Below are 19,465 nucleotides of genomic sequence, written 5' to 3'. Positions count from 1 at the left end.
TGCTGATCTGAGGAAACAGGTAAGATTCTATGTGACTGCTTTGAGTCAGCTCACTGGTCCACCTTCAAAGACTCAGCTGCTAGCTAGAGGAGTATGTGACTAACATCACAGACTTTATCAGCAAGTGTGTTGAGGACTTTGTACCAAAGAAGATAATCTGGGTGTTTCCAAACAGGAAACCATGGATGAACCAGGAGATCCACTCTTTTCCGAAGCCTATGTCTGCATGTCTGGTTAGGTGATACTAATCTTTATATGAAATCAGGATATGATCTCTGCAAAGCTATCAGCAATGCTGAGAGACAGTATCAATCAAAAATTATGTTACGCCCCGGCCTTCAGCAATGCCAGGCTTACATATTATAGTGGGTCACACAACAAAGTTGGCATCATTGCTGAAAATCACACAAATCCTTCCTGATGAGCGTAACACATTCTATGTATATTTTGAACAGAAGGGAATGGGCATGTCCTGAATCCAGTGCAGGGGAATCTACAGTCACTGTCATGGATTTAAGTACAGTCTTCCACAGGGAGATTCTACGGAAAGCATCAGGCCTGGTAGAATTCCTGGCCATGTCCTTAGATCCTGTGCAGATCAACTGGCTGGGGTAATTGCAGAATTTTTAACATCTCACTGCTTCAAGTTTTGGTTCTCTCCTGCTTTAGGAAGACCATTATCATCACAATACCCAATAAGAACAAGATAATGTGCCTTAATGACTACTGCCCAACATCTACCATCTTTATTTTAGTTTTCTTTATCTGAGCGTATTTTTTAAAGGTTGCATTGGATCCAGAGTAACAATTATTTCATTCTCCTTTACACTCGTGTACTGGATAGGATATTGAACAATCCCGAGTACCTACTATCACAAAGTGTTTCAAGAGGCTGGTCAGGTCACACACCAACACCAGCTCTGCAAACTGAATCCTTGACTTTCTGACTAATGGACCACAATCACTAGGAATAGGCATCAACACCTCCAGCACAAGTTTGGAGGTGTTCCACAAGGCTCCGTCCTTAGCTCCCTACCCTACTCCCTGTACACTCAGGACTGTGTGGCCAGACTCTACTCTAATTCCATCTACGAGTTAGCAGATGATGCCACTGTAGCTGGCCACATCTTAAAAAGTGATGAGTTAGAGTACAGGAAAGTGGGAATGAGCTTAGTTACAGGGTATCATGACAACAGCCTTTCTCTCAAGGTCAGTGTTACGGATTCAGCAACAATAAATATATAACCGAGGCAGGGGTTTTTTATAACAAATAAAACATTTATTAAACACTGAAAAACAAACCCCCAAAAGTAAAGAAACAACTAACGTAACCGGAAATCAGCTGCTGTGCGGCAGCTTAAACAGTTCTTAAAGGAATAAAGCGAAAACAGTTCTTAAAGCGATGTTGCAAAAACAGTTCTTCAAAGTAGTACTGCAAAAGTTCAAAATGCTTACAGTTCATTAAAGGAGAGACTTTTTAGATGATTTAAATTCTCTTTCACGTCGCGTTGTTGCGGTTCCCAGTCGAACTATACTTTTCCCGGAGAATTTACGAAGATGAAAATGAAACGGCTTAAAGGCACTGTCCTTTCCTTTACAAAACTGTACCCAACCCTTTCTGCTATTATTTGCAGGGGTTAACATGGGCACAGCCAACGAATTCCTTCTGAATGAGGATCAAAAAAGGTCAAACCTGTTTCACCGTCGAAATCGACTTTCCTCGATCCTTTAGCTCCCGAACTCTGATCTTCACTCTCCACTGATTTTTAACTGGCAGTATTATAAAGAAACTGCCGGCAATGACCTTTTAAACTTTAGGCATTAAATAAAACTCCACCTTTCAACCAAACTGCGTCATAATATTGGACCACGCAGTGGCATGGAGTCAAAATGGCAAATCCAGCCACGAACTGCCCCTCCTCACAGGGAGGGGTCCTCCTTTTATACCCTGTAAGAAAAACCTGTCACATGACCTCTACTGGTGGGAAAATGACGTCACTCCACCATCACAAGACCACTACCTTAGGTCCAGCACGTCTTCAACACCACTGTCACATGACAAGTACAAGATACCCACGGGTACGTAACAGTCAGCAAAACAAAAGAGCTGGTCATTCCCTTCAGAAAGGAGGCCAGGTGCACTTGTTCCTGTTTACATCAATGGTGCTGAGGTAAAGAAGGTTGAGAACTTCAGATGCCTAGGTATGAACATCAATAACAGCCTGGCCTGGTCCAACCACATTGATGTCAAGAAAGCTCTCCAATGTCTTCAATTCCTCGGGAGGTTTAAGAAATCCAGATATTCTCTTTCCTCTCCCTCCCATTAAGCAGAAGGTGCAAAACTTTGAAAACACATACCACCATTCACAAGGACAGCTTCTATCTCACTGTTATCAGACTATTGATTGGAGCTCTTGTATGTTAAGATGGTCTCTTGATCTCACAGCTTCTTCCCCTCATACTTTGGGTAGATGGAGTTCGTCAGCCTGGGAAGGCAGTCCATCTAAGAGAAGGAAAACTCTGATTTCAAACCTCCGCTGCCTTGCGGCCATACCCACTCATGGGAAAGGCTTCGGGAGTAAACCAAATCTGGAGCTGGAGACCCTAAGGCAGTCTGACGTTGCCTTCAACCTCGTTCTGGCAACTCCTGCGACGTCACTGGTGCCAAGCTGTATCGGCCCTTGCCCTTCCCTTGGACAACGTCGGTGGTGTGGAGAGGGGAGACTCGCTGCATTGGGCAACAGCAGGTCTTCCATACAACCTTGCCCAGGCCTGCCCCCTGGAGAAGACTTTCCAGGCGCAGAACCATGATCTCGCAAGACTAACGGATGCCATATATACATACATTTCACACGCGCGCGCGCACACACACACACACATATATATAATTTTTATTATTATGTATTGCAATATACTGCTGCCTCATAACAACAAGTTTCATGACATCTGCCAGAGATATTAAACGTGATTCTGATTCTGACAATCTAACTTGTCACAGCCCTACGTATTACTGTTTACCTACACCGCACTTACTCTGTAACTGTAACAATTAAATCTGTATTCTGTCATTGCTTCCCCTTGTATTATTTCAATTCACTAATGTGATGAAATGATCAGTATGGATGGTATGCAAAACATAGTTTCTCAATGCACCATATGGCAATAATAACCACATTTACAAGTTCTTGTAAAATATTTTGCTACTTGCTGCATTAAAGGCACATATAATATTGACAAGCATTTTTATCTTATATCCACATTTAAACTCATTCCTAAATTATTTAAGCAAATATCTGTGGAAACAATAGAACTAAATTTAATGTGACATTCATTGCAGAACCATTATTATATTGTGCCTTTTGTTGTGGAGAGTGTTATTCAATTTCTAGCCTCCAGCACCTTTATCTGCTGAGATGGTTCCCTTTGGTAACCTAACCCCTTTCAGCCGAGCACAAGGGATGGTCTTGTGTGAAGCGCTTAAGGGAAATGTGCTTTGTTTATACTGTGCTTCTTTAGCGTAGGTTTAATATCTTCTTTTCTCTTCAATATAACACAAAAGGAGGCCTTATGGCCATCTGATCCCATTAATTTAATTCCTCCTTATCTCTCTATCCCTGCAAAATATTCTGTCACTCAATTTTCCATCAATTCCTTTTGTCATTCACTTACACTCAGTGGCCACTTTATTAGGTACACCTATACACCAGCTCATTAATGCAAATAGCTAATCAGTCAATCATGTGGCAGCAACTTAATGCATAAAAGCAAGCAGGCATGGTCAAGAGGTTCAGATTTTTTTTAGACCAAACATCAGAATGGGGAAGAAATGTGAGAAATGTGATCTAAGTAACTGTGTGTGTGGGGGGGGGGGGGGTGATTGAATATCTCAGAACCTGCTGATCTCCTGGGATTTTCACACAAATCTGTCTCTGGAGTTCACAGGGAATGGTGCAAAGACCAAACAACACCCAGTGAGCAGCAGAGCAGCAGTTCTGTGGGCAAGAACACCTTGTTAATGAGAGAGGTCAGAGGAGAATGGCCAGGCTGGTTCAAGCTGACAGGAAGCCTATAGGAACTCAAATAGTACAGGAGCTCAAATAACCACACGTTACAACAGTGGTGGGCTGAAGAGCATATCTGAACACACAGAAAAGTTCAAGAAACCTTGAAATGTATGGGCTACAACAACAGAAGACCACAAGCATACATTCACTGGCCACTTTATTAGTTACAGCAGGTACCTGATAAAGTGGCCACTGAATGTACTGTACACTTGAGGTAATTTGTTGTAGCTAATTAACCTAGCACATCTTTGAGATGTGGGAGAATCTGGAACACCCAAAGAAAACCAAGGTAGTCACCGAGCAAATGGGTGAATTTTACAAACACCTATGATCAGGAACAAATCCTGAGCCCTGGACTTCTAAGCATGTGTACTAACCTCTGTGCCACTGGCCCCAAAATGTTAACTTCCATTTCCCACTGCACAAATCTGCTAAGCAACTTGAAGTCCTTTTGTTATTTTTATCTACAATCCATACCTACCGTTGCATTTTGTCATTTGGATCGACTTTCGTCAGACAGCAAACTGCCACCATCTCAAGGTCAGTGAGGGATGGTCAATAAATGTTGGCCTGGAATAGATCTAAAAAAAAAACAAAACCATGATGCAAAGCAAAATTTCTCATAGAGGCTTCCTCTACAGAACCAATGGTGACTTGAAGCTTCTACACCAAAGCATTAGTAGCAGTGTACTGGTCTAATGCTGCAGTCCTCATACTCAAAATTGCTAAGTCGATGATGTTTCATAAATCTGTAAATCATCCAGTAAGTGCAGTTTGTCTGAAATCAGTGGATTCCTATATGCCAAGAAATCAAGAGATATAGGGAATGGGCAGGAACATTGCTGAAGTAGATGATTAGTCATGGTTTTACTAGATTGTGCAATATTCTTGTGCACCCACTGGTGAAATTTAAATGTCTGCAGCATCTCAAACTGCATTTATAAAATGGACGGAAACAAAATGGGTGTATTTGTTCATGAAGGTAGGGGTAGTGCAGGTGATTGAGAGATGTGGTTTTGACTGAGTTTGGCTGTAGTGTGGACAAATGGGAAGAGTGAGATTGTTTGATAGTGTTGGAATACCATGAAGAACCACTCACCGTATATTGCAGTACACCACGCACATCTGAGATCCCTTATGTGATAATATGTAAACACATAAAACTCTCAGAAAAAAAAACACTTTACATGCTGTGAAAATTGCATTATACTTAATTTTTCATTGAAATCAGATTAGGCACTGCTCAAATTCTGTTTTTATTGGTTTTAAGTCAAAGTGGATACTTTGTGGATTATAATATTGTAAAACAGAACATCATTCGTAAGGCCAGTGATGTTGTGAGGGTGGAATTGGACTCTCTGATGGTGGTATCTGAAAAGAGGATGCTGTCCAAGTTGCATGCCATCTTGGACAATGTCTCCCATCCACTCCATAATGTACTGGTTAGGCACAGGAGTACATTCAGCCAGAGACTCATTCCACCGAGATGTAACAGTGAGCGTCATAGGAAGTCATTCCTGCCTGTGGCTATCAAACTTTACAACTCCTCCCTCGGAGTGTCAGACACCCTGAGCCAATAGGCTGGTCCTGGACTTATTTCCACTTGGCATGATTAACTTATTATTATTTAATTATTTATGGTTTTATATTGCTACATTTCTTCACTATTCTTGGTTGGTGCAGCTGTAACGAAACCTAATTTCCCTCAGGATCAATAAAGTATGTCTGTCTGTCTGTCTGTCAAAGTCAAAATTCAAAATGGATTGCCCAAACAAGTAATAACCATTTTGTTTCCAAGCTAATTGTCCACTTTGCCACTATAAAGCACTATATCGAGAACATTAATTCCTTAAAAGAATCATAATTTTGACCCTGAATTTACAGTACAGTTCCCTTGAGTGCCATCAGCAGTTTTCTTATATTGACTACACTGTTATTGCTGGCCTGGTCACCCCTTATACCCAAAACAGAGGCAGAAGACAAATCAAGAAACTACATGAGCTAAATTGCTAACTTAAAGTGAAAAAACACTCATACAGCATTTTATATCAACTTAAAAGCTGCTTAAATAGATTACAAAGAAAATTGGATTTGCCTTTATATAAAGAGAATGCTTTTTAAATGTCATGGTTTAGATGGAGTCATTGCCCACAGGCTAGCTTCCTATCCTCAAAGCTCTGGAGGAGAACTTTCTGCTTGAACCACTCTTGTTTTATTTTTCCATTCATGAATGTGAACACCAGTGGCAATACCAGAATTTATCACCCATCTCAAATACCCACTGAGCTGTGGAAGTGGTTAAGAGTGAACCACATGAGTAGGTGTGGATTTATATGAAGACTAGATCAGGTGAAGATGGCTGAAGTTGATTCAGGGACAGCTTTTTACCCTGCAGCCATCAAGCTCCTGAAATACTGTGCATAACTTCACCCAGCACTACTTCAAACAGATTTTTTATTTATTTACAAATCATGTTCTTAGTATTATTCTTATTTGCACAGTTTGTCTTGTTCTGTACACAGATTTTGTCAGTTTTTGTTTATGTGTCATTTTTCTTAAAAAATTATTGTATTTCTTTTCTCCCTGTAAATGCCTCCAAGAAAATGAATCTCAAGGTACTTTGATAATAAATTTACTTTGAACTTTTGAATTTCCTTTCCTGGTGGATATTAATGAACCAGATGGGTTTAATGTAAATCTCAGTTATCACAACAGGAATAGTTTTCTTTATTTCCAAAGTTCTTTTTCACCTGAATTCAAAATCCCCAATGACCAAGACTAAAACATGTTTCTGGAACTATGCTCCAGAACTACAGTGAGGGCAGTGGCTTAGCTAGTAGAACTGCTGCCTCACCCTTCCAGCAAACCAGGTTCAATCCTGACCATCAGTACTGTCTGTGTGGAGTCTGCACGCTCTCCCAGCAAATGCATGGATTTCCTCTAGGTGCTCCCCTTCCCAGCAAGCCCTCCCCCCCAACATTCCAAAGAAATGCAGGTTGGTAGAATATTTGGCCAGTGTAACATAGTGGACTGGTAGAATCGAGTGAAATACTGTATGAATCAGAGTCAGCTTTAATATCACCAGCATGTATTGTGAAAACTGTTAACTTTGTGGCAGCAACGCAATGCAATACTGTTATGAGACGGCCCCAACCACACCAGCTTCCGGGTTTTAGACACTCAAACTCCCCAAAGTTTGGATAGTGACGCGGCCCCTTTAAGGGTTCAGGATGGTTCCACTAATTGGTAATCGTGTTTTAAGCACCAAGAATTGAGTATTTAAGGAACAGCTGAACTGTGATTCAGTGCTCAATTGCAAGCCTACTTGTGATATTGTCTAGTGTTTGTTTTGAGTGCAGATCCTGTGTAATACCATATCTCAGACCTTGCTTTGGACATCCCAGCATTTGGGTCCAATTCATCCTTGTCAAGGGCTCTGGTCACAAACCCATGATAATAGATAGAGAAAAGAAAACTGTGAATAACAGTAAGTACATATATAGTAAATAGTTCAATTAAATAAATAGTGCAAATACAGGTGTTCCCCCCCACTTTACAAAGGTAGAGCATTCCTATGAAACTTTCTTAAGCCGAAATGGCATAAAGCGAAGAACCATTAATTTATATGGGAAAAATTTTTGTAAAAGCGAAAATCCTCTTTGTAATGCGAAAATGGATTACTAATGTAGGTCTTCTGTAAAAGCGAGGTGGCGTAAAGTGAACATTCGTAAAGTGGGGGACACCTGTATTAATAAGTAAAAATGTAGTGAGATAGTGTTCATGGGTTCAACGTCCATTCAGAAATCAGATGGCAGCTGTTCCTGAACTGCTAAGTGTGTCTTCAAGCTTCCTAATAGTAGCAATGAGAAGAGGGTATGTCCTGAGAGGTGGAGGTCCTTCATGATGGATGCTGCCTTTCTGAGGCAACACTCCTTGAAGATGTCCTGGATACTATGGAAGTATGCTTAGTGAAGATGGATGATTGATGGTCAGCACCAGCTTGATGGGCTGAAGGGCCTTTTTCCCAGGCACTGTCACTACTTGACCTCCACACCTACAACTGCTGCTCAAATGATTTAACTATTATCTTCTTGTAGGTGATGAAGATATTCTCACATGTAGTGAAGTAGATGTCATTTTAAATATGGCCCTGTCATGTTAAGTTAGACTTGACAGAGGTTAAACAACTGCATTCATCTCAGTGAAGCAGAATCACTGACGGAGAGATGTAGTTCACAGAATACTTATATTGATTTTAATTTACAAACTTTGATGTATGTAATTGTTTAAAGAACTTTCTACTATTTTTTTAGGTTTTAAATAGTTGTTCCTTATTCTTTAAAAAATAAGCTTTAAAATGAGAATATTTAAGTTTTTAATAGCTTTAATGTTGGAGACATTTATAAAGATTTGAAGTGCTAAGAGACAATAAACTTAGGTTAAATCCTGTTAAATATTTCTATAGGCTAAGCTTATATTAATGGTCAGAGAGTCCTGTTTTTTTAAAAAAGCAGTTTGGATACTTTTTGCTTTTTCTGGTTGGGAGTAATGGGTGTAGGCCACTTGTTATTAACCTCATCCAAACTTTATTCTTGTAGAAATTAGATTTGGGACATGCAAACTAGACATGCAAATTAGATTTGGGTAAGGTTAAGTCAAGCAGCCAATACAGATGCAAAAGGGTGAAGTTATATTAGCTAAACTTAGTAATGGTAACCATTCAACTATTGGATTGTCATGAGGTCCACCATTTTCCCAATGTCCAGCCACCCTCACTGACTGTGACCCATATGTGACTCCAGACCCATTAATAATCTTGGCTTTTAACTGAGTTCTGAAATGCACAGCAAGGCACTCAGCTAAGGAGCTGGATGGGCAACAAAGACCAGTATTGCCCACAGCCTGTGATTGAAGTGATAGTATACGGGGAATGATCCACAGCCAATGAAATCCAAACTCATCCACACCCATTCCTTCCTCAGGTTCATGAAGCAGTTGCATACAAACCACAGGAAAAAACATTTCCTTTTTGTTTCCCAGCAAGAACCAAAGGCATCTCAGCTGTTAGTTTTAACAATGACAACTGTTTTGACAACAACACTGTTGTAATCACTTTATCAGTTGACTGTACTTTAACCAATGCAAGATCATACTTCAAGATCTTTCAGTTCACATCTGGTACAAATATATTAAAACTGTTCTTCAAAATAAGGATGTCTACAAGCTGTCAAAATAATCTGCTCCTCTAAATACATTACTGTGTGAAGAAAGAGCAAGATATGAGTTCTACACTGAATACTTAGCGGCCTCTTTATTAGGTACACCCATACACCTGCTTGTTAATACAGATATCGAATCAGCCACTCCTGTGGCAGAGACTCAATGCATAAAAGCTTTTAGACATGGTCAAGAGGTTCATTTCTTGCTCAGATCAAACATCAGGATGGAGAAGAAAAGAGAGCTAAGTGACCTTGGCTGTGAAATGATTGTTGGTGCCAGATGGGGTGGTCTGAGTATCTCATAAACTGGTGACCTCCTGGGATTTTCATGCACAACAGTCTCTAAAGTTCATAGAGAATGATGCAAAAAACAAAAAAAAAAATCCAGTGAGCAGCAGTTCTGCAGGTGAAAATGCCTTGTTAGTGAGAGAGTGGCTGGACTGGTTCAAGCTGACGGAAAGGTGACAGTAACTCAAATAACCATGCATTGTAACAGTGGTGCCAATAAGAGTATCTCTGAACGCGCAACACATCGAATCTTGAAGTGAACGGGCTACAGCAGCAGAAGAACATGAACATACACTCAGTGGCCACTTTATTAGGTACAGGAGGCATCCAATAAAGTGGCCACACAGTGTATCATAAATAAATGATAACGAGGAGGAGACTCAAGACAGACAAACTATTTCTGGATTCAGGTGGCATATATTAACTACTCTGCCTTCATTGTCCTGCTTTTTGATAGTTTATGAATTGCTTAGTGGTCTCCAGTCCCATCCTTTTTTCAGGTGCACATCGACACCATTGCAATCCATCCTAAAGCAAAAATGTCAGACTTTCTTTCAATTGGTGGTGAATCAGTCCCTGAAATTAGTCTCAGCAGCTGCATTTAGACTCAGCTCTAAGTCAAAATAGCTGGAATAGTTAGTTCTGTAGGCAGTTGTAGTCAAGTGTTAGCGAGATAAAATTCAAGATTGCATTTTCCACTAAATTAACATGAATGGATAGTTATCACTTCCTGTCAGCATCACCTTGTGTACCTAGCATTACTTTACGTACGTATATGTATAAGCTATCTAATGTAAATATATATATCGTATTTTTTATTATTAATTGTGTTCCAAATAATTCAGAAGGTGTGTAGCTCAGGTGGTTGATGTTATTTTCCACTTTGGCAATTTACTTGCAAGTGTTTCATCACTATAGGAGGAACCATTATCAGTGCTATGTTAATTATGGTGCATCCTCCGAATGCTTGGCCTTTACATACCTATCAATCAGCGGATCGGTCGCCATTTCAGAAACTCAAATGTGGTGTGGAGAGGAAATCTCATCGCTGATTGGTTGTGTGTTGTGCCCGTATTGCCTCATAAATAAGATCAAGGTCTACATGCTTCCTTACAGAATTGTTCTCAGAAAACCACACTTCTAGGAATTCTCTTCCATGCCCAGTGTTTGCTTGCGCCATGACTTTGACTGATGCCCAGTAGAAGTTATGCCCCCCTCGCTCTTCACGGGTAGAGAATAGGGAGAGTTGGTCATGCAGCTTCACAGCCAGCTGATGTTCATGTATCCTTGAGGATAGTTTTCTCCCAGTTTGGCTGAGGTAATATTTACTGCAGTTCCCGCATTGGATTTTGTAGACCACATTGGTCTTGTCCAATGGCTTAGTTTGTTCTTTTGGCCTGCAAAGTATTCTCCTCAATGTTGCTGTTGGTTTATGCACAGCTGAAATTCTATGTTCTTGGAACAGTTGGGCCATTTCTGAGATATTTCGAATGTATGGAAGGACAATGCGCTTGGTTGCTTCTTGGTTGGCGTATTGTTGACCTCGTAGGTATCTTCGTATGAAGTTCCATGAGTGTCCATTTTGTGTGAACACTTTGAAGAGGTGTTTCTCCTCTTTACCCTTTAGTTCCACCGTGCTGCAGTATGTCTCCGCTCTTTAGAACAAAGTTTTGGTACACCTCTTCTGGTATGCATTTGGGTGGTTGCTGTGATAATTTAGGATCCAATCTGTATGCATTCCCTTATGATAAATGGAAGTATCCAAAGTGCCATCCATGTTTCCACAGACAAGCAGATCGAAGAATGCTAGTTTCCCCTCAGCTTCTCTTTCATTTGTGAACTTAATATTATCGAACACATCGTTGGTCATTTTATCCTCATTCAGTTTTGCTGTATTTTACTGTAATGCTCTGTAATGGCTTCTCTGTAATGTTTCACTGCTAAGGCTGATGAAATGGCTTCTCTGTAATGTTCACTTCTGAAGTAATGGTTTCACTGTAGCAGCAATGTTTGGGTTATGGCTGGAGATAATGGGATTGTGGTATGCATGTTAGCCAATCAGGATTTTGTTGCCCTGTCTTGTAAATCTGGAAGCAGTTGATTTCACGGGCTCTTGCCAGAGAGAAATGAAGAGAAGACACAAATGGAGAGATTTGGAGTGGGGGTCAAAAGGGATCGCGGGATCGGAGGAGGTTGATAGTGAACGATCAGCCTATGAGTGAGCTCCAACTTTGTGCACAGACTGCTTAATAAGATTAGGCCTTTTTTCCCCCTTTTATTTCATTTCTCTACTAGCTATATAGTCAAAGTAAGAGTTATAAAGCTTAATCGTTTAATCGCATATTGTGTACTGTTTGTTATTTTGTGGTACTGATTTGTAACAGGGGTCACATCGTGCAGCATCCACCCAAACGAGATTTCTTAAATTTGGCTGGGCCAGGGGTTATCAGCCCTTATATTAAGCTGCTAGGCAAAACGAGTGTTACATTACTATAACTAAAGGTATCATCAACGTTATGGGCCCAAATTTTAGGGTTTATAATTGACAACACCACCTTTTCCAACTTTGCGTGATGGCCTCCACTATGAACCCAGAGATGGACGAAGCCATTGGAGTCCCTTTATTATCTTTCATCTTACTGTGGGGTGGCAGGGTGGACACTTGTCTTACCAATACAGTTCACCCTTGGGCAGGGTGTACCTCCTGCTTAGCCCCCCACCCCCACCCCAATCAGGATCACATGAAGCCATGGGGAGCAAGTAATTTGAGCAGCTGGTGTATATCACATGTCCTGGTCATGTGACCACTACTACCAGGCAGACAATCTCTGAAGAGTGCTAATGATGGGGGTCACCCATCTTGTAAAGACACTGCCCAGAAGAAGGCAATGGCAAACTGCTTCTGTAGAAAACTTTGCCTAGAATCCCCTGAAGTTCCAGGGGATTGGAGGATGGCCAATATTCTTCCATTGTTCAAGAACAGAGGACAGAACAACATAGGAACAGGCCTTTCAGCCCACAATGTTGTGCAGATCCAACTAAATTATTAATCAAAGTACTAACTAAGTTGATCTCTTTTGCCTATACAATGACCATATCCTTCTATCTTCCTCACATTCATTTACCTACCCAAACATCTCTTAAAGGTCTCACAAAGATGAAAAGATCTACAGGTGCTGGAAATCCAAAGCAACGCAAACAAAATGCTGAAGGAACGCAGCAGGCCACGCAGGATCTATGGGAAAAGAGTACAGTCGATATTTTGGGCCGAGACTCTTCATCAGGACTGGAGAAAAAAGATGAGAAGTTAAACCAAGCAGGTGAGGGGGAGGGGAGGAAGAAGTACAAGGTAGTAGGTGATAGGTGAAACCAGTAGAGGGGGAGGGGTGAAGTAAAGAGCTGGGAAGCTGATAGGTGAAAGAGATAAAGTGGTGGGAAAAAGGGTATCTGACAGGAAAAGATAGACAATAGAAGAAAGGAGCAACAGAGGGAGGTGGTGGGCAAGTAAGGAGATGAGGTGAGAGAGGGAAATGGTGAAGGCATCACTATAGGAAGGATGTGGAAGCCATAGAAAGGGTGCAGAGGAGATTTAGAAGGATGTTGCCTGGATTGGGGAGCATGCCTTATGAGAATAGGTTGGGTGAACTCAGCCTTTTCTCCTTGGAGCGAAGGAGGATGAGAGGTGACCTGATAGAGGTGCACAACATGATGAGAGGCATTGATTGTGTGGATAGTCAGAGGCTTTTTCCCAGGGCTGAAATGGTTGCCACAAGTGGACACAGGTTTAAGGTGCTAGGGAGTAAGTACAGAGGAGATGTCAGGGGTAAGAGTTTTTTTACTCAGAGTGGTGAATGCGTGGAATGGGTGGCCGGCAACGGTGGTGGAGGTGAATATGATAGGGTCTTTTAAGAGGCTTTTAGATAAGTACATGGAGCTTAGTAAAATAGAGGGCTATAGGTAAGCCTAGTAATTTCTAAGGTAGGGACATGTTCAGCACAACTTTGTGGGCTGAAGGGCCTGTTTTATGCTGTAGGTTTTCTATGTTTCAGGGGGCACACACTCAGCAATTCAAGAACAGTTTCTCCCCCTCTGCCATCCAATTTCTAAATGGACCTTGAACCGCAAACGTTACCTCACTTTTTTCTGTTTTAGCATAGTTTTTAATTTAACTGCTTAATATACATATATCTACTTTCTGGAATTGATTTATTTGTCCCTATATTTATCATGTATTGCATTGCACTGTTGCCACTAAGTTAACAAATTGCACAACATACCCTGGTGATATTAAACCTGATTCTGATTCTGACGTCTATATTAGTTACGTAAGTGATTTGGATGTGAATGTGCTTGGCATGATTAGCAATTTTGCTAATAATGCTAAATTGGGGGACTTGTTGGTAATGAAGCAGGTTATAATGAATTGCAGAGATCGTGAATCAGTTAGGGAGATGGGCTGAAGGATGGAAAGTATATTCCCACTTAGATGGGTGTGGGGTGATGAATTTGGGACAGTCATGCCAGAGTAGGACATATATGGGGAATTGCAGTACTTTGAGGAGTATGGTGGAACAGAAGGACTGGGAGTAAAAGTGGACAATTTGCTGAAAGAGAGCACAAGGTGCTGAAGAAGGCATTTAGCATGCTGGCTTTCATCAGCCAGGTCATCACATTTAAGAGTAGGGATGTGATGCAGATATATAAAACTTTGGTGAGTTTGCACTTGGTCACCTTGTGATAGAAAATACGTTGTCAAGCTGGAGAGGGTGCAGAAATTTATAAGGATACTGCCTGGATTAAAGGGAAGGGTTGGCCATGCTGTATCTTGATTCTCTGGAGCACAGGAGAACGAGGGGTGACTTTATAGGGGTTTATAATATCGTGAGAGGAATGGATAAGAAGGATGGTTATAGTCTTCTCCCCAGGGCTGGTAAGTCCAGAACTAAAGGGCGCAGATACAAAATAAAAGAGGAGAAAGTGTTAACAGAGACCGCAGAGGGAAATCTTTACACAGAGGGGACGTAGTTGAAGTGGATATAAGTGCATAATTTAAGAGGTATTTAGATAGGAACATGGAGGGAGGGGAGGGGCTTGCAGGGTTATGGGCCAAACTAGGTCAACTGGGACTGACAGGAAGGATACTGAGGTCGTCACGGTCCAGTTAGGCTGAAGGGCTTGCTTCCAGGTTGCATTACTCTGTCTATAACTCTATAACCAGAATTATTCTAAGGTTTGTCTTTCCCTGGGTTTACTAGATGAGGATCGATTTATTCCAGATCTTTGAAATGGTACAGGGATTCATTGGAGTAGGCACTAACTTCTCACATGCTCCTCGAGGAAGTTTTCCTCTATTCATCTAAAAAGATGATCCTAGGCTTCCTATCGGATTGCTGACAGGTGGTAAGGATGGGCTCCCTCACCTCTACCCCTCTGACCCTCAACATGGGTTCCTGCCAGGGTTATGTCCTGAGTCCCCTCCTCTACTCCCTTTACACCCAATGACTGTGTTGCCACACACAGTGCCAATCAGCTGATCAAATTTGCAGATGACGTGACTTTGATCCGCCTATTTCTAGCGGTGACGAGACAGCCTGCAGGGGAGAGGTTGACACCCTGACACAGTGGTGCCAAGATAGCAACCTCTCCCTCAATATCCAAAAAAACAAAAGGGCTGATTGTGGATTACAGGAGGAATGGAGACAGGCTCATCAATGGGTCTGCAGTTGACAGGGTAACTAGTTTCAAGTTCCTCGTTATGCACATCAACAAAGATCTCACCAGACTGTACACACCGGCTGTGTGGCCAAAAAAAAAACACAATAGCATCTCTTCCACCCCAGGTGACTGAAGACGTTCGAGCCCTTCTGCAGGGGCACCACTGAGAGCATCCTGACTGGCTGTATCACTGCCTGGTTCGGAACTGCACCAACCTTGATCGCTGGGCACTGCAGAGAGTGGTATGGACAGCCCAGAGCATCTGAGGGCATGAACTTCCTTCCACTGAGGACATTTACAGCAGCAGGTGCAGAAAGAATGCTTGAAAGATCATTGGGGACTCCAGTCATCCCAACCATAAACTGTTTCAGCTGCTTTCGTCTGGCAAACACTACCGCAGCATTAAAGCCAGGACTGTAAATTGCGACGGAGTTATAACACAAAGATTTTTGCTCCCTCACATTGCAGAATGGATGTAAGATTTAAATAAATTCAAATTCAAAACCTTTTCTGAGCATGTGAATCACACTGTCTGAAGAAAATAGGACTACAGCCACTTCTTAAGGGATTGATAATAGGTAGCAACCATGAATGTATTCGATGTCAATCATCTCTGCTTCAGGAGTTCTCTGAAAGAGTTACTCAGGGCGGTGATCCAGGCACAAATGTCACTGTTGACTCACTGTTATTTTTTCCCCAACTAAAGGTCAGGAATGGGGATATTGGCTAGGTGACTGCATAACGTTGAATTCCATTTGCAATGACTGATGGCTCCTTCAGGCTTGTATCTTGACCAGGCAATGTTCAGACATTGACTGAGAAGCCGCAACTAACTTTTGAGCTACAATGTTGCAATGTAGTAGTGATCGTTTCCAGTAAGAGACGGTACTTTACGTTCTCTGCCATATCATCTCTGATGCCCAGCATCAATATTAACAGCAAAATATTTCCATTGCTGGAGCCAGTTCTGCCCGCAGTTCTGGAACATTTACTTGGCTCTGCACTGAACTGAGGCTGTGACCTGCTCCAGGCTCTGTTTCTGAGGGTTCACCAACTTTTACTTGGCTCTGCACTGAGGCTGTGATCTGCTCCAGGCTCTGTTTCTGAGGGTTCACCAACTTTTACTTGGCTCTGCACTGAGGCTGTGATCTGCAGCAGCTGCTCTGGGCTTCACATCTTTTGTTTTGAATGCCTTTTGCTTACTTTCATTGTCTGCAAGGTATGTTTCTTTTCTCTCTGCACATTAGGTGTTTGGCCTTTTTTATGTGTTCTTTTGGGCTTCTTTATCTTGTGGCTGCCTGTAAGGAATGATTTTCGAGGCTGTATAATGTATACACAGACTTTGATAATAAATGCACATTGAACTTTGAATTTTGAATATAGAGCAGGTCAGAGGCTGGGCATCCTGCTGCACCTACTCCTTTCCCAATCCCTCAGAGCAATCCTACCATCCACAAAACACTAATTCATAAAATATAGAATATTGAACATTGAACTTAGAACAGTACAGCACAATACAGGTCTTTCGGCTCTTAACCTGTACCAAAATCCACCTAACCCTTCCCTCTCACATAGCCCTCCATTTTCTATCAGAAGTGCTGATTTAAGATTCTCTTAAATATCCAAAATGTATCTGCCTCTACAACCACCTCTGGCAGCTTGTTCCACACACCTACTACTTTCTGTGTAAAAAATCGTACCTCCAAATGCCTCCTCATATTAACCAGTTCTGCTCTTGGAGAAAATCTGTGGTTATTAACTTGGTCTATGCCTCTAATCATCTTGTACACTTCTATCAAGTCAGCTCTTATCTTCCTTCACTCAGAAAAGAAAATCCTTCGCTCACTCAACCTATCTTCATAAGGCATGCTTTCTAACCCAAGCACCATCAGACTAGGTCTCCTCTACACCCATTCCAAAGCTTCCACTTCCTTTCTATAATGAAACTATCAGAATCTAACAAAATACTCCAAATGTGGTCTAACCAGAGTTTTATAGAGCTCCAATTTACCTTGTGGCTTTGAACTCAGTTCCCTGACTAATGAAAGCCAACAGCCCATGTGCCTTCTTGACTACCCTATCAACATGCACGGTAACTTTATGGAATCTATGAACCTTCTGCTCCTTCACACTGATAAGAATCCTGCCATTAACCCCGTATTCCACCTTCAAGGTCAACCTTCCAAAATGAATCACTTCACACTTCTCTAGATTGAAGTTCATCTACCACTTCTCAGCCCAGGTCTATGACCTATCAATGTCACATTGTACCAGCCGATGGTGTGATGGAATACACTCTTGTTTTCTGGATGAGTGCAGCCCAGGACAAAGCAGTCCTAATGACTGGGCATACGATTCACCGTGCTAAACTTAACCCTCCTCCTCCAATGTCCCATCATAGGCTTGGTGTGATCTATTTACAAAATGCACTATGGTCACTTACCAAGGCTCCTTTGCACCTCTCAAACTCATGATCTCAATAGAAAATGCATGGAAACACCAGTATTTGCATTCTCAGTATTACATAACACCCTGAGTGAAAAATGTACCATAATTCCTTCTGTCATTGGATCTAAATCCTGTCCCCTACCCAAACAACAATATTAGAACTGCCTGGAAAGTTATCAACAGGTCAAGAAAGTAGAGAACTACTATTTTCTCATGGGCAATTAAGTTCAAGTTCAAGTGAATTGTCATTCAAAGGTATACTTGTATACTGCCCAACAACACTCCTCTGGAACAAGGTACACAACACAATACATATAACGTATTCAACACAAAGTAATATTACCACATATAACTCAACAATAAAAAAATAAATTCCAGAAGATTTGCACTTAGCATCTTACAACACAAGTCAAAAAGTAAACAGTATACTGGTGCTCATAAGTGATGAGACCTGGGTTTAAAATCTCCAGAATAAATTCAAAACAAATAAAATGGAACTGTTTTATACCTGCATTATGAATATTGCTGTGCTAAACTGCATGTAGAAGAGTGAATCAAGAAATAATACTTAATTAAATTCACTCTCTTCCCTCCCCACCTAAAGATGCCTGGTTTAATTGATTTAAATACGCACACACACATTAAATCTAGCAATATAGTAAAACGAATTTAATGAGTTTACACAATATAATGGGAGCTCTTTAAGATTAACCTCACAAAAAGTGCAGTTTTAAAATGATTTATTAACCACTGGTGAATTGGCAGTGGATGTACAGATGCAGATAAACATGAGGCCCATGTGCTTTATATAAGAAAATATTGCCCCTTATTTCTGCTGCATAGAACACTTACAAATAGTCAGCTATTTTTGCTGACGCAAGTGATCCAGTCTGTGCAGAATGTAATTGCTTTCTCTGTAGTGGAAATTTCCTTTCCTGAGTTGCTGTGCAGATTTGAGAGCACAGGTAACGGGGATGAATTCCCTCTGCAGAAAAGCAGAGGAGTGGTGAGGGTTACATAATGTGCACAGAACAATATGTCATATACAGCAACAAGAAAAAAGATTCAGAGTGTAGGGTTTCAGATCTCCCAAGTCCTCGAGGTAAACATACAGGAGGGAGAAATGGTGGGAGGTTCAGCACCCACCTGCAATAAGTCCATAATTACAAGAGATTCTGCAGATGCTGGAAATTCAGAGCAACACATACAAAATGCTTGTGGGACTCAGCAGGTCAGGAAGCATCTATGGAAAGGAATAAACAATTGATGTTTTGGGCTGGAACCCTTCATCTAGAATGGAAAAGAAGGGGGAAGGTGTCAGAATAAAAAGGTAGGGGAGGGGAAGGAGGACAAGCTGGAAGGTGATAGGTGAAGCCAGGTGGGTGGGAAAGGTAAAGGGCTGGAGAGAAAGGAAAGAAGGTGAGTCAGGGAGAGATGACAGGGTGGTGCGGAGAAGTGGTAAGAGGGCAGAGTGGTGAATAGAAGAAGAGGGAAGGGGAGGGCAAAAAAGAAAAAAAATTTAAATTACCAGAAGGAGAAATCGATGTTCATGCTACCTGCCCATCCTGCGACTCTGGTAATCCTCCTCCTTCCCTTTCTTCCATGATCCACTCTCTCTTCTATCATATTCCTATCTCCTCCAACAATCACCTCCCAACATCTCACCCACCTATATTACCCTGCACCTGGTTTCTCCTATCACTTACCAGTTAGTATTCCTTCCCCTTCACA

Source organism: Hemitrygon akajei, chromosome 11 (assembly GCF_048418815.1).
Source record: "Hemitrygon akajei chromosome 11, sHemAka1.3, whole genome shotgun sequence".
NCBI lineage: Eukaryota > Metazoa > Chordata > Chondrichthyes > Myliobatiformes > Dasyatidae > Hemitrygon > Hemitrygon akajei.
Note: the sequence above shows the minus strand (reverse complement) of the source record.